The sequence below is a fragment of the Lacerta agilis genome, chromosome 7 (genome assembly GCF_009819535.1).
Source record: "Lacerta agilis isolate rLacAgi1 chromosome 7, rLacAgi1.pri, whole genome shotgun sequence".
In the NCBI taxonomy this organism is placed as follows: domain Eukaryota; kingdom Metazoa; phylum Chordata; class Lepidosauria; order Squamata; family Lacertidae; genus Lacerta; species Lacerta agilis.
This window is the reverse complement of record NC_046318.1, coordinates 59,737,691-59,752,906: the sequence shown is the minus strand read 5'-3', so window position 1 is coordinate 59,752,906 and position 15,216 is coordinate 59,737,691. Positions and strand designations below refer to the sequence as shown.

The 15,216-nt window shown below is 43.9% G+C and overlaps 1 protein-coding gene and 1 long non-coding RNA gene across 3 annotated transcripts in view; one reads left to right on the top strand and one right to left on the bottom strand.

Annotated features, from left to right (window-relative positions):
* WWP1 (WW domain containing E3 ubiquitin protein ligase 1) overlaps positions 1-11,271 on the bottom strand; it is a 47,994-nt gene extending 36,723 nt beyond the window's left edge. For both annotated transcript variants that reach the window (XM_033155506.1, XM_033155507.1), the window contains exon 1: positions 11,029-11,271. The gene's annotated coding sequence lies outside the window, so the exon portion shown is untranslated. The remainder of the gene's footprint in view (positions 1-11,028) is intronic.
* Positions 11,272-11,303: 32 nt separating this feature from the next.
* On the top strand, positions 11,304-15,216 carry LOC117050124. Its single transcript, XR_004427064.1, has 2 exons — positions 11,304-11,580; positions 15,136-15,216. It is a non-coding gene; the product is annotated as an uncharacterized LOC117050124 (long non-coding RNA).

Here is a 15,216-nt window from a genome sequence, read left to right as displayed (position 1 = left end):
GAGTTAGGACTGAGTAGTAAGGTGGACAAGTTTTTAATGATTCTAAATTGTTCAGGGTTATTAAAGCAAAGAAGAGATTGTGAAGAGCTCCAAAAATACCTCTCCAAACTGACTGAATTGCAAGTTTAACGCCTTATGTAACACATGCATGTTGGAGCAAACAAAAATCTTAATTTCACATACATACTCATGGGGTCTGACAGGTCATGACGGACCAGAAACAAGACCTTATGGTCACAGTAGACAGTTTGATGAAGAGGTAGACCCAGTGTGCAGAAGCAGTGAAAAGGTCAAATTCCATGCTAGGGATCATTAGGAAAAGAATTGAAAATAAAACTGCTGATATCATAATACAGTTATACAAATCTATGGTGCAACTGTATCTGTAATACTGTATACAGTTTTGGTTTCCACACCTAAAAAGAATGTTGTAGAGATGGGGAAAGTTAAGAAAAGTACCAACCAAAATGATCAAGGGAGTGGAACAACTCCCCTATGAAGAAAAGTTGCAACATTTAGGACTTTTTATTTTGGAAAAGGTGAGTAAGAGGTGACATGAAAGAAGTTCATTAAGTTATGCATGGCATGGAGAAATTGAAAAGAAATTAGTTTTTTCTCCCTCTCTCATAATTTGTGAATTCTCACTAGAATTTGTGAACACCCAATGAAGCTCAATGTTGGAAGATACAGAACAGATAAAGGGAACTACTTATTTACATAGAGCACAGTTAAACTATAGAATTCACTCCCACAGGAGGCAGTGATGCTGATACAGTTGAAAGCAGTAATGTTTCTGAAAGAGAACAGGATGGTGTAATAGATGGGCCAGCAAGCTCTTATGTTCTTGGTTGTCAGATGAACCCCTGGAATAGCTCAGTCAGTAGAGCATGGGCCTCTTAATCTCAGGGTTGTGGGTTCGAGCTCCATGTTGGGTAAAAGATTCCAGCATTGCTTTAAATGATTTACATTTAAATGCATTTAAATGCATCTTTAAATGGTTTACATGACTTTTTATTTTGTCTAGAACATCATCTCTCGTCACCACTATCAGTTCCTCATACTCCCTTCCTATAAGAGCTAGTTCAGGCACTAGGACAGAGGTCCTCAAACTTTTTAAACAGGGGGCCGGACTATAGTTTGAAAAAAATATAAACGAATTCCTATGCACACTGCACAGATTTTATTTGTAGTGCACACAAAAACAGGAAAAACAATACAATGTTTAAAATGAAGAATGATTTTAATCAACATAAACTTTTCAACTGTGCCGAAACTGGAGTTGTTTAAAGAAAGAATGAGATGTCTAGAATCCAGGACTCTTTTGAAAAGTGTGTTTGGAAAACTCAGGAACCCAGATTCCCTGCAAATCAACTACAATTAAAGTCTGTGTGTGTGTGTGTGTGTGTGTGTGTGTGTGTTGGGGGTTGCAATAAAAGGCTACAGCTTTTTGCCAATTTGTTCACTGGAGATTTCCCCCCACCTCTCCTCCCATGGCCGTTGCCGCATGCCCCCAGCCTCACGCAAGCAACAACTTGAGAAATAATGAGAGAGAACGGGGGGACAAACCTTTCTCCTGTACACAAATCCCCATTCCCCAATTCTTTCATTGGTGATACACGAGCCTCCTGAGCTCCAGGAGACTGACATGCGAGTTTGAGGTAGGGAGAGAGGAGGCGGCAAGTAAAGCCCCAGGGGTGTCCAAGGACACCAGTTGCCAGCTGAAAGCTCTTAGCAAAACCTTGGAGAGAAGAGAGAGAAAAGCGACACCCCCCCCCCTGGAAAAGTCTTGGTAGAGTGAGAAAGAGTCGTGAAATATAATAAAATTAAACACTGAGCTCTCCAGAACTGACAACAAAGAAGGCTTCTATCCCCCCCCCTGCAAAAAGTGACCCAAAGGCGGTCCCCCACAGCTACTCCATCCCCTAACTCCCTGCTGCCCCTCACCATTGATTTCGTGGCTGGGCACCTCGCTCTGGCTGAAACCTTGGCTACGTTGAGCTTCTTGACTTCGGAGCAACTTTGTGAGCGGGGCTCAGCCAACAAGGCAGCAGCTGCGGCTAGAAGCAGCCAGCCCTAGGTAGCTGCGGCCGGGGACCGGAGCCATGGGCGGGCCACCATGCTGAACAAAGGTGCGTGGGCTCTGGAGAGGAGAGGGCAGCACTGGCCACACGGCCCAGTAGAGGACAAGGGCGCCTCGCTACGTGCAGCGGCCGAGTCCCCGGTGGCTCCACTGGGGAGAAGAAACTTTAGGTGCTTCAGAGGGGAAGACGCAGCGGTGGCAGCCAGGCAGCAGCAGCAGCCCCCAGGAAAAGCAGGAGCAGCCCAGCGGGGCAGAGTACAGCTGTAGTCTGCCTTCGCCTCTGCCTCTCCAAGCACATGCGTGCCTCCCTCCGGGCGGGGGAACCTAGCAGGCGCATCTCGTGCCAGGCAGGTCCGTGTCCGTCACCCAAGCAGAAGGGCCCTTCCACGGAGCCTCCTCTGCTGCTGCCGCCACCACCACCATTTCTCCCCTCAAAGCCTCCAAGTTGAGGTCGATGCACATCCAGGCTTCCCTGTTCTTCTGCTTCAGCTTGGCCTCCAAGCAGGACAGTTTCTGCTCCAGCAAGGACACGGCCATCTTCCCCTCCTCCACCAGAGCCGCTGCCACTGCCAGCACCGCGCAGCCAGAATACACAAACACCGCGGTGCGCATGCGCTGAAAAGACCAACCAGGCCACCATATTATCATCATCCTCCTCCTCCCACCACAAAGGCTCAGCTCCACTTTTGCCTGCTGTGCTTATTTTGCCTCACAACTTTTCCTCGCTTTCCGCATGCGCAAGGGCACTAAAGTGCTGCCCAAGCTTAGTATCAACATGGCTGTGCCGTCAGTAATATTTTGGACAATCTCCTTGCCAGTACTCACACATCTCGGGTGGGCCGGGTTTAGGAGGCTGGTGAACCAGATCCGGCCTGCAGACCTTAGTTTGAAGACCCCTGCACTAGGACCTAACCTTTATCTTCCACTGACAGATGCAAAGAAGTAATTCAGCTTCTCCAGAATCTCCTTATCCTTCTTTAGTACACCTTTGACTCCCTATTCATCCAAGGGCCCAACAATTCCCCTATATTTCAGTTACTAAAGTATTTATACAGCTTCTTGTTGTTTTCTTTTTTAGCATCCCTTACTGTCTTGATTGCATTTGTTTTGCAAAAGATTGTGTTCCATTTTGTTCTCTTCATTTGGACGACTTCAAATTTTTGAAGGAAGCCTTCTGGCCTCTAATAGAGCTTTTGACTCTGCTCATTAAGGAATAGGAATAGGAATAGGAATAATTTATTATTGGCCAAGTACATTTTCCAACATACTTGGAATTTGTTTCGGCTACATTGCAATGTAAACATACAGACACTGTTCCTCTCACAATACAAAGAAGTAAAGAAACCCCACCCATATTTTACCTCCCCTTAAGCTATACAACTACGAATTTAACAATTTAATGGCACAAGGGAAAAAACTATTCTTGTGCCTGGCCGATTTTGTATATGAAGTCCTGTAGCGACGTCCAGATGGAAGTAAATCAAGCAGATGATGACCGGGATGTAAAGGATCTGCTACAATTCTCTCTGCTCTCTTCCTTACTCGGGTAGCATAAATTGTCTCTATTGAAGGCAAGCTAACACCAATTACCCTTTCTGCAATTCTTACAGCTCGTTGGAGCTTTTTCTTGTCTCTCTTAGAGGCTGTACCGTACCAAGCTGTTATAGAATTACAGAGAACAGTTTCAATGATGCCTCTGTAGAATTGAATCAACACTTCCTGGGACAATTTAAATTTCCTTAGTTGACGCAGGAAATACAGCCTCTGGTGGACCTTTTTAATAATACTATTGATGTTGCTTGACCAATTTAAGTTATAAGAAATTATGGAGCCCAGGAACTTAAAGGACTCTACTATTACAACCATGTTACCAAGAATGGAAAGTGGTGGCACACTTAACCACACTACTATCCTCTTGGCCCTTATAGTATGTTTCCTGAGCTACAGTATACACTGCAGTTGAGCTTCTAATGTTGTGTTTTTTAACAACTCCCAAGCATTTTAGTATCTTTGGCTTTCAATTTCCTTTTTATCAATCCCTTCATTTTGGGGAAGTTTCCTGTTTTGAAGTAAAATGTGACTGTGTTAGATTTTTCTTGGCAATTGGCCATGTACATGTATATTTAACTAAACAGCACTATGGTCACCACTCTCAATTGGTTCAACAATACTTACATCTCACACTAGATCCTGGGCACCACTCAAGGTTAAATCCAAGGTCACCACCACTCTGATCAATTGCATGACCAACTGTTCTAGGGCACAGTGATTTAGTGTACAGGCAGCCCACTGTTTATGTGGGGTTACATTCCAAGGCACCATGCGCAACAGTGAAATCAGTTATAACTGAAGCCCACTGAAAAAGCCTGCAAACACCACGCTCCACCCCACCATTTTAGTGATGTTTCAGTAATGTCTTTATGATGTTTCTGGATTCTGCGCAATATGCATTCATGCACATTACAGAATTTGCAGAAACGGGGCTGCCTCTATATAGAAATTTTACCTCTTGGTCATGACTGGAACACATATAGAGCCCGTCTATGTATGGGTAATTGATGTCAAACATCTGAATCCATAGGATGCTTCCTTGATTTTATTCTTCATATCAAGATATCCTGAAGCATTTTGATCAGGGGCCTGATAGTAGCTTGTTGGACTTAATGTCCTCTTTGATGTCCAGAGTGACACCACCTCCAGTATGTCATTCCCTGTCCTTTTTACACAGTTTATATTCAACCAGAGATAACCATGTCCCACTGCTGCTATGTCTTATCCACTTAAATTTTCATCAGCTTTCTCAGCTTCATTCCAGAATGGAGGATCAGTTCCAAATAGGACCCTCCTCAGCTCAATCCTATGCATGTTTACTCAAAGTAACACCAATTTAATTCAATGGTCCTTCCCTCCAGGTAAGTGTATACAGAACTACATCCAAGCAATATCCCAATTGTTTTTTGAGCCATTCCAATGCTGGTGCTACTAACATAGTCAGCAGTATATCTAAATCATCTTTCTCAACATATTACTTTAGATAGGCTAGTAATATTTTCTTTGGATCACAATGATCTGTTATCCTGTGATTTTTTTTTAACCAAGATTACACTCCAGATTTTTGAATAACCAAACATAACCAAATAAATTCATGAGTTAAATTCAAGCTAATTATGAGTTATGAAATTGACTTAACTATCCTTGTTTGTTTTAAGCCATGAACCCTGTTTTATATGCAACACTAAGCCATTGACAGCACAACTGAACAGAGCAGAAGTCTTCCTCCTAGCCGTACCACAGAAGGAAGGTGGAGCATGTGAGCCCTATACTTCATGCGATCTTTTGGAGGCTCATCCACAGAGCACTAAACCATTATTACATGTGAACCAGGCAGCTAACCAATTCAAATTTAAGAAGCAGCAGCAGTAGTGGAATGGAGTGGCACTGCTTACCTGACTTCCTAACACAAAGTAAGGAGCAGGAAGGTGGGCATGATGTGGATGCAGCAGCCAAGTTAATTTGCCTCACCTTCACTGTGCCCACTGCCTCATCCCTCCTGTTGGTTCTCAGAAGCAACCTCCACACTGGAAAGCCAGGTAAGCTAAACTGTCCCACTCCACCAGCTGCTACTAGTTAAGAATAGTGGAGTTTAACTTGCAAGGTTTCATTTTAACCAATTTATTTTAACAGAAATTCTTAATAAATGACTTTTAAAACCCAAGTATATCAAACATTGATTTTTATCCACCATGCTATAAGACGAACTCACAGGACACACCACATTATCTTACTCACAGTTTCCACTTCTCCATTACACCTAAACAGCAATAACATGAGAACTCACTTAACCACTAACTCAGGGATGGATGGTACCTTTTTCAGGCAGATGGCCTCACTCCCTTCTGGGCAACCTTCTGGGAGCCACATGCAAAAGTGAGCAGAGCAGTGAACATTTCACCTTTGTATGATAGGATTATTTCCATGCACATTTACATACCCCTCTCTAATCTCTATCCAGGCAAGCAAGAGTCATTATCAGAGGCAAAGGACACATTTCAGCAAGGCAAAAACACTCAAATATAAAGCAATATGGTAAAGCAATACCAGTGAGATGTGGGGAGAGGGGGTGTGGCCTGCAAAAAGTCTGGAAGGCAATGTTTGGCCTGAGCCTGAGGTTGCCTAGCCCTGTTCTAACTGTCCCCTACCTGTGTACACACTCAGCACTTTCTCATTTTTTAAGCAGAAACTCTAAGATTAACACTTTAACCACTTTATTTAGAGGATCATCTTAAGCACCAAGTTTATGCTGTTACTCAAGTGAAGAAAGGGGCTACAAATCCCACTGGTCTGAGCATACTCAAATCTCTTTTATTTAAATCAATGTGACTTACAATCTGCTCCTATGCATGCTATGGAAGTAAATCAAATTATGCTTAATACTTCAAAGTATGCATAATACTGCAATCTTAGGTGCTTAACTTTGCCTAGACCATGCCTAAAAGGAATATTACATTAGTTACACACATAGTAGAACATGGCTAGAGAAACCTCTGGGCCATTTTGGCTAAGCCATGCTCACCTGCCAATCACATGATGTCCTATATGATGTCAGGTGTGAGCTGATAAAAAGGTAGATGGGCCAAAATAAGTTTTTAAGCCCAATCAATCATTAGCACATCTGGCATCTGAAGCATACCTGCCTTTTCAAAGTGTCATGTCACCCAATGTCATTATGAAGTCAGGTGATTGGCAGAGGACAGCCCCATCCACCCGTTGAATTTGGCCTGGGGGGGGGCAGGGTTAGAAGACATAAGGATTCAGATCCAGTTCCCTATTGCAGAACATTGGTCTTCAGTTCCTTGTGTTGTAACCCAAAAGTGTTGTAATCCAAAAATAATCATGCCACCACCATTTATTTTTAGGGCTTAGATTTAACAGAAAAAGCAGATATGAAGAAACCAAATGTAAAGGAACTCCATTAGTCACGTGGAAGAAGGCATTGACACAGCTACAGCATGTTTCTACTTCATCTTTTAGTGTGTATATTTTCCCAACAAATCAATGCTATATATTAAAAATCCAAAATTTAAAGTAGCAGTAAAACCAATTAACACGAAAATAACAGCTATGGATAAAACCCCAAAATCATCCAAATGCTGACCAAATTAAAAAAACAACAACTAAGGGTTTCCCTGAAGATCAGCAGAGATGGAGCCATATGAATTCCCTCAGAGACGGCATTTCAGAAATATGGGGTTTGTACTCAACAACCTGACCATTTTTATCAGTGGACCACAGAGAAGGACCTTGGATGTAAATCTCGGGTTTCTAGCAGGAACTTATTAATGTAGGCAGTCCTTCTGACAGCCTAGACCCAAAGTCTTTACTATTTTAAACATCATCACCTTAAATTGGGCCCAGAAGTGAACAGGCAGGTAATGTAACTGGCGCTGTAATAAGATAAGAATGCTTGACTCCTAGAAGTGTTCTTGCTACCACATATGTGCTGCAGTAATTGAAACTACTGTATCATCTTTAAGAGAAGCTCCATGCAGAGTGCATTCAAGTAATCCAGCCTGAATGTAACCAACACAAATGTCACTGAGGCAATATCTGCCTCCTCTGGATAAGACAAAACAGCTCAAACTAGTTGAAACACATGGGCCACCAATGTTACATGTGCCTCCATAGATAGCACAAAGTCCAGGAGCACTCCCAAAATGTTCACTTGGCCCCTTAGGGGGAATACAATGCCAATTGGATGTGCAGTTTTGTCCTGTTGTTTAATCTCATCTACCCAAACACTGCCCTCAGATATCTGTTCAGGGTTTCCTTAGGATAAGAATGTGGAAAAGAGAGATGGAGTGCATGACCTCACTAGTAGTTTCATGTACAGTGGTACTTCAGGTTACATACGCTTCAGGTTACATATGCTTCAGGTTACAAACTCCGCTAACCTAGAAATAACGCTTCAGGTTAAGAACTTTGCTTCAGGATAAGAACAAAAATCGTGCTCTGGTGGTGCAGCAGCAGCAGGAGGCCCCATTAGCTAAAGTGGTGCTTCAGGTTAAGAACAGTTTCAGGTTAAGAACGGACCTCCAGAACGAATTAAGTACGTAACCAGAGGTACCACTTTATATTAAAAAGTATGGGAAATAAAAAAGGACCGTGAGGAATGTCAAAGGACAATAGGTGGAACGTAAGACCTCCAGCACCATCTTCTGAACTGTAACCCCCACGCAGGAACAGTGTCCTCAAGTGACATCTGAGATAGACAGCTCAAAAGTATACTATGGTCAATCATATAAAAAGCCACTGAGAGGTCCAGAACCAAGGAGATTGTGCTCCCCCCATGCCCATTCTCCAGCACAAGTGATTCACAGAGGAATGTTCTGTCCTGAACACAGACATGTAATCCCTGACCCAAATACTCTATTCTTCCACCCCAACAGAGTTGCTTCCTTTTTATTTACTCCATAATTTTCCTGGGTGTTTAAAGAAGCATTTTCCTGATCTTTCCATGCAGCTCCTGAGCAAGTGGAAGGGGATTATTTTATTTGAGAAAAAAAGATTGATGTTCTCCCTCACCTCTTCTTTTTGATTATATGGTTTGGAGAAATTAAGTTTTTTCACCAGCTGTTTGGGGAAAAAATAGCAAGCTTCTGCCAAACCTATGCATGGGTGGGGGGCGTACTAAAATTGGGGGTAAATTAGTATTCAGAACAGTGCTGTATTAGTTTGTATATACTGTACTGTACTTGAGATCAACTAATCAAATCCAATGAGGCTTACTTCTGGGTAGACCTGAACAGGCCTGCAAATTTTAACATTAGTGAAAATTGAAGCAGGGCAGTTTTTATTCTGGATCACTCAATCTAGAACACTTTTGTCTCTAGCATTTCCAAAGGAATGTTGCAGGAAATAAAAAGGTTTCCCATCATGTGCTAAACCATGGTTTAGAATGACATGGACAAAAAGAAGCAAACCTTGAGCTCCCACTCCCCTTCTTCCATTTGCTCCTCCTACACAGATGGAATAGAAATACTATGGGAACTTATTTCCCGTTTCCTATAAACATGATTTCTTATTTTGCCTGAACTGGAAATAATTATTTTTATTTAAACTGACCACTGTTGGTATTAAACTATGATCTACCATTTAGACAAAATGTAAAGTTATAGTTAAAGGAAACCAAAAGTAAAAGCTTCCAAAATTCTCCGGACCATGTGGGTGGAAAATAGGGGAGCATTCAAGTCTGAGGTTCACTGTGGCTCATGTTTTGAGCAAAACCTTTGTTTAGTGTGATGTGTGAATATGTCCTAGAAAGTCCAAATACAGTAAAAAAATGATTCCATATTGAAGGTTGGGGTTAAAGATGGGTGCTGAATCTGAAGAAAGCTACTGATGTAGAACACCTGCATGTCAAAAAAGCAACATCTGAACATGTACAGTATTTAGGTCTCAAGCCATGGTCTAAGGCACATAGTGCAGCAACTATACTAAAAACATGTCTGAGTATGGCTGGTGTCTCATGAATACCCTGGAAACGCTTGAGTTCGTAATAGAAAAACAGGATATAACAAACTTAGTTGGTCTCTAAGGTGCTACTGGAAGGAATTTTTTTATTTTTTATTTTGATTCAACTACGGCAGACCAACACGGCTACCTACCTATAACTAGGATATATCTTTGATTCATACTAGAAACTTAAAAAATAAAATACTCAACAGTACACATTCAGCCATGTAGATTTACAATAACACAGAACTTAAGCACTAATTGTAATAACTTGTAGAGTTGTTAACATTTTGGGAGAGTTCAGCTGCATGACTTAGAGCAGACACTGTCACATCACCTCAACACTGAAGTATTGTAAGCCTCTATTATGCAGGACCTTCCTTGTTCTGATCGAGTTTCTGAAGAGTCCCATTACCGTCCTATTGCATAACACTATCTTTTTTATTATTAGCATTCGTTAAGGCTACATCATATGCTCACTTACTTGGAAGCAAGTCACATCAGATTCAGTGCGACTTAACTTTCAACCAAGCATGCACAGAATCCAGCTACAAACAATATTATTTCAGATACGTGGTGGAATATGCGGTATTCTGGTAGGAAGGTATGATCAACCGTCACAGGCCTTCCATCCCCTTTGCAGCATTAGAGAAAAGCAATGTTGTGCAGTATTTTGAGCAAAAGGAGGGAGAGTGATAAGAGGAAGCTGGTTTGGGGGGAGGGAGGGAAAGGGGGGGGAGAGAGAGAATGACAGGCTGCAGAGTCACAGTAGGTCATCCCAAAGTGAGAGTACCTCTTCCTTCTTCCTCTACCCCCTTTCCAAGAACGAAGGTAAACAGCAATCAAAATGTAACTAATATTCTCCTCCCACTTTGGATCGAGAGACAGGGGGCCGCCCTGCCGGGACTGCTTCCCAGGGCGCTGACGGCTCTGCCAATCCACTCAGCGCTGCTAACAGGGTTCAAGGCTCAAGCTGGCCCATCTCCCACGGCCTGCCTTACCCCGCCCCTGCCGTCAGTTAAAGGTCCATGAAATGAATAAACAAGGTGACACCAGGGCAAGAGTGGCAAAAGGGTTGGAAGGGGGAGGCAGGCAAAGCAAGCAGACATGGGGCACCCTCCCCCCCCCCAACCAGCAGGAGGGCCCGGCAGAGAGAGAGAGAAAAGGGGTGGGTGCGACGGGGGGGGGGAAGAGACTCGCAGTTTCGCACCCTTTCCTCCCACCCACTGAAGCGAGGCCCCCCTCCCCCAAAGGGGGCGAGAAATGCGCCCCCAACTCGCAGGGCCCCCACGACGCTTCTCTCCCTCGCGAGTCTCCGTCAGGCCACCACCGCCAGGAACCGACCGAGAAGAGCTGGCGTTGGCTGCGCAGCCTGTTTATTTGTCAGCCAGTCAGTCAGTCCAGTCAAGCTGGCTGCTTTTCGGTGCCTGCCTTACCGTAGCTCTGAGCCCAGCTGCGTTGTGGTGCCGCCGCCGCCGCCGCCTCGCTGTGGCGGAGGGTTGTCCTTCCCCCTCTCCACGCCAGCCGCCGCCGCCGCCTCAGCCCTCGGCACCGCTCCCAAACGCCGCTGCCACCAACGCCGCTGCCGCCACAGCGCAACAAAATGATGCCATCTCACAGCAGCGGCATTGGAGGCTCTCCTCCTCCTGCTCACAGAAAAGAAACAGAGAGAGAGAGAGAGATCGCGCGCGCCCGCGCGCCCCGTCTCCCGCCTGCCACTGGCGGCGCGCGCCCCAACCGTCGAGGTGGAGAGGGAGGGAGGGAGGAGGATCCGGCGCGAGGCAACCCAAACGCGACTGAAGCGTCGAAACGAGAAGGGGGCGGGGCGGGGTGCCCTGCGCACGCGCACACATCGCGCTTCAAGCCCTACTACGCAAAGGAGCTGAGGAGATGGAACTTGTCGGAGCAAAGAGCAGCAGTTTGATTTACAGTAGTACCGCTCTCCGCCGGCGAGCGGAGGTCCCGGCCTGAACCACTGGCTGAGAAACGTAAGGGGGTGGGATTACTGAGGAAGAAAGTCTTAAAAGAGGCGCGCCGTTAGCCCGGGCTGAACCAAGTGGGAGAGTAAACGAGGGAGCATTAACTGGAAAAGCTGGGCGAGTGGGGTTTTTTTTTTTAGAGTTGCTCAAGAGGACACGACTGAGTTTATTTAGAAAAATAAAAAACAAAATGTTATTATATTTATGCAGTTTTGTGCATATATATATATAAGCTTCTAGGGCATAGCTGTCAACCGTCCCTGCTGTTCCCCACTGCTATAATAAGGGAATTTCCCCCAAAAAAGGGAAATGCTGACAGCTATGTTCTAGGGCTCGATAGGAAGAGATAAGCCTGTTCAACAAGCCTCTCTGTTTCATGAATAGAGTAACCTGAGCAAGTTTGTGGCCTGTCAGCCGATGAGGCAAAACTGATGGAAGGTCAAGGGTTTCAACCCCAAGGCTACCCCCAAGACATTTTGGCACCTGAGGCAAGCCACAAAATGGTGCCACTTCCTCCCCACTAAGGAAAAAGGGGTAGAAGGGAAGATCTGCAGCAGAAACAAGGGGGTTGTAAATATATACAGCAGCATTGTGGGTCCTGCCTCCTGAGGCAGTTGCCACACCTTCTTCCCTAATGGGTGGGCCAGCCTTGTTCATGCCTATGTTCACTTACCTGTGAGCAGGGCCGTCTTAAGCATATCCTGCGCCATGGTGCAAAGATTCCTCCAGCACCCCACCCCCCATTTCCCAGAATTGTCTACTTTTTCCCAAGCCTTTGCGGGGTTCACTCTCCTCCTACAGGGGCTTGGGAAGGAAGATGCACGCCCGCCAGCCATATAGTTGGTGGGGTGCAGGTTCCATCCTAAGCCTCTGCGGGGATCACTCTCCTCCCACAGAGGCTTGGGAGGCAAGCTGCATGCCCGCCAGCCATATGGTTGACTGGGCGCAGCTGGCAGGCGTTCAGGAGGGAAAGGGGAGGCCACCGGCAAAGCCGCACAGCTCCCCCACTCGCTGTGGTGCCTCTGAGAGGCCAGTGCCCTGGCGCAACGTGCCAGTAAACCCAATGGGAAAGACGGCTCTCTGCCTGGGAGTGAGCCCCAATGAACACAATGGGACCACTTCTGAAGAAAACATGCATAACATGAGGGAAGGCAAAATCAGTTTTAATTGTATAGCATATCAAGTCTGCAATGTTAAATATACTAAGACATTATCCAACTTGGGGTGTGCACAAGGCCTGCCCCAAGACAATTTGCTGCCCGAGGCAGGAATTGGCTGGAAGGGCAGCTGGATCTTACTTCAGCACTGGCAAAGGGACAGTGACTTCCATCACACCTGAGAGCAGCAGTCTGGCTTAGCGGGCATGGTGTATGACTCATAGAGGGTTGTCATATTTCAAAAGGTTAAGTTCTCTGAAAAGTAGTTTTCAACATATATATGTACACACACACACTGTGTGTGTGTGTGTGTGTGTGTGTGTGTGTGAAGCATAAGAAAATGGCATGGAGAAACTTCCTGTCCTCAGACATTTTTCAGAGGGCAGAAATTTATATGTCAACCTTAGCCCAACTTTTTTAAGTTAAGAGAAATTACATAAGGCACACACAAGAATCATATTCCAGTGATGGTGTGACTTGCAGCAATTGCATATCCTAGCATGCAGTACTTCAAGTTAGCATTATGCTGGAAGGAAATGTAATATGCTTCATGCAAGACTCTTACTTTTTAAATTGACCTCTAGGTTCTAGAAAGGTTATATGCCAAGCCATAAATCAAAACATATTTAATATCTCCGCAAAGTTTTTTCATCCAAGTGGATTCGAATACTGAAAAGAACGCAAGCGAGCAAGGTACTGAAAGTAGAATAGTGTCCATTCAATACATCACTTTTAGGGAAGGCAATTTTGAACTTTTTAAATACAGTACAAGCTATTTTTTAATGTGTGAGAGAATAACATTCTGTACTCTTCAAAAGCTTGGAAGGTTTTGCCACAGCACTTCTCTTTTAACAGATTAAGCATTTACAAGGATTAACATGAAATGCCACTGCTTTTGAAATAGGTAGTTATTAAGCAACTGTTTGAGGTATAAACAACCAAGAGCCCAATTCAAATTCTCACTCAGCCATGAAGCCCACAGGGGTGAATTTGGGCCAGGGATGGGTGAGCTTGGGCCAGTCAGCCTAACCTATCTCACAGGACAGTTGTGCAGATAAAATGGAGAAGGGGAGAATGGCATATGCCATTGCCTTGTAAGTAAGGCGGGATATAAATATAGTAAATAAATAAGACAAGGTAACAGTTGTCTTGCAGTATAATTTTTGTGGACTGCACTTCACTTCATCACAGGCATGGTAGCCTCTTCAGCGGCTAGGGGCATGTGTATGTATGCATATACCCAAAAGAAAAGAAGAAAAGTTAGCATTAGTAGTAGTAATACCCTACAAGTTTCAGATAAGCCACTACTACTCTTTTCATTTCATGATCTTTAGACCCCACTGTTTATACTAGAGTAGGGCTACAAGATATATCAGTTGGATGAAACAGTTAAAAAGGTGCCTCTGATTAAAATATTTCTTGAACTAGATTTCCAGAGAGGCAGCCTGCTATTTTGTTGCAGCAAAAACAACGAAGAGATTTGTGACACTTAAAAGATATAACACATTTATTATGGCATAATTGCAGTTCATGTAATCTGATAAGGCAGATTAAGGCCCTTTCATTTTCTTAGAATCATGGATCACCTGATCCATGCTTAAAGCAAACCAACCAAAACTATGTCAGGCATGTTAACAAATGCATTTGTTTAAACTACATTTTTCCAATTAATGTGAAAAGAGAAATGATTGAAAAGCACCTAGTCATGTTGTACACATGCTCAGCCTTTTGACCAATTAATCTTCAAACAGCATAAGAAATATTAAAACAGCATCAAGATAAAATGCAAATAATTAAAGCAAGCTGGTATTTTTTTTAAAGGAGAAAGAAAACAAAAACAAGAGCAGCACAATAAGTGGCATGCATTTATGGTTTTAAATTGATTGTATACACTGTCCCAAAGGCTAAACAGTATTCAAATTAGTGTTCTGTTTTCCTTGCACATTGTGGTCCTGATCCATATCTAATAATATTTTGATGCATGTGTGATTATACTCCTATGGGATGCGCATACTTGGGCACATCAGTCTAGTTCAATAGAACTAGATGACCATCCTTATGCACATCTGTATCAGCTGCACATACAGCCCTACCATGGTGGAGTAGGACTAAATAAGAGTAAATTACTGCCATATTCCCAAGTTTACCTTAATTAACATGCAAAGAGCTGTGGTTTCATTTAGCAACTCTGCTCTTCCATGCTGATCTAGTTTCTGTTTACTGTCTCTTGTTTAGGAAACAGCAATAAATACTTACCTGCTTTGTAAGCAACTAGATCAACATGTCTACCCATAGCTGTGGCTTGACACTGTTGCAATTTGCAGATTTGCCTTTTCCATCATGCCCACAAATATTCTTTCTGTTTCTGCCACAACCAACCACTACCACTTCTTTGTTCTTTTGGCAGAAGACCCAGCCTGGAGAAGAAAATTCTGGTGAGCTCAACAGCTTTCTCACTACATTATATCATGGGCACCTACACAACACC